Below are 1,298 nucleotides of genomic sequence, written 5' to 3'. Positions count from 1 at the left end.
GGTTAATTATTCATATTTCCCCATGAGCTGATTCGCTACAGCCGGGTGGAGAATCTTTTGTTTCATTTTTTCTTGCCGTTGGCCTCACGGTCGTCGGTACCCAGATTCTCGACAAAAGAGCAGTTTCCTTTATCTCTGGGTCCCAGGAGGGCACGGAGAGTTGCGGACGGACTAACGCCGGACCTCATTCATCCTCCTCCTTCGCCAACCGGCAGCAGCGGGCGGTTCGAGAGCGTCAACAAAGGCCCTACTCACGCACTCTCTGCCAACCCGTGGAACCAGGTGAGCCTTGCACCCCACACTCCCACCCCTCTCTGGCCCGCTCACAAGCCGCCCGAGTTGGGTCCCTGTGTTCCACCTCGCTGCCCCACTGCGGGTACGGCTGTGGTTCCACTAGTCCCGCTTATACGGTTTCTGGGCGCTTGGTCAGCGCTACTCAGCCCGTCTCGATGGCTTCTGCAGACCATCAGCCTCGGCTATGCGATTCAGTTCGTCCGGCGCCTGCCCAAGTTCAGAGGTATCCGCTTCACTACAGTGAGGGCGGCCGATGCCCCTGTTCTGCGGGCAGAGATCGCAGTCCTTCTGGCGATGGATGCGATAGAGCCGGTCCCTCCGGCCGATATGAGATTGGGGTTTTACAGCCCTTACTTCATTGTACCCAAGAAAGGCGGTGGGTTACGGCCAATCTTGGATGTGCGAGTTTTGAACCGGGCCCTTCATCGGCTACCGTTCAAGATATTGACGCAGAAACGCATCTTTGGGTGCGTCCGTCCCCGAGGTTGGTTTGCAGCGATCGACCTGAAGGACGCGTACTTTCATGTGTCGATCCTTCCGCGCCACAGACCATTTCTGCGGTTTGCATTCGAAGGATGGGCATATCAGTACAAGGTCCTGCCCTTCGGGCTGTCCCTGTCTCCCCGTGTCTTCACGAAAGTCGCGGAGGCGACTCTTGTTCCCCTCAGAGAGCAGGGTGTTCGCGTCCTCAACTATCTAGATGATTGGCTTATACTAGCACAGTTTCAGGATCAGTTGTGCGAGCACAGGGACCTGGCGCTCCGGCACCTCAGCCTGTTGGGCCTTCGGGTCAACTGGGAAAAGAGCAAACTCTCCCCGACGCAGAGGATCTCTTTTCTCGGTATGGAGTTGGATTCGGTCGAACAGACAGCGCGCTTCACAGAGGAACGTGCGCGGTCGGTGCTAGCCTGCTTGAATACGTTCAAGGGCAGGACAGCGGTCCCACTGATACTTTTTCAGAGGCTCCTGGGGCATATGGCGGCCGCAGCGGCACTTACACCGCT

Source organism: Sinocyclocheilus grahami, unplaced genomic scaffold (assembly GCF_001515645.1).
Source record: "Sinocyclocheilus grahami isolate Dianchi unplaced genomic scaffold, SAMN03320097.WGS_v1.1 scaffold2075.1, whole genome shotgun sequence".
Lineage (NCBI taxonomy): Eukaryota > Metazoa > Chordata > Actinopteri > Cypriniformes > Cyprinidae > Sinocyclocheilus > Sinocyclocheilus grahami.
This window is presented reverse-complemented; position numbering follows the sequence as displayed.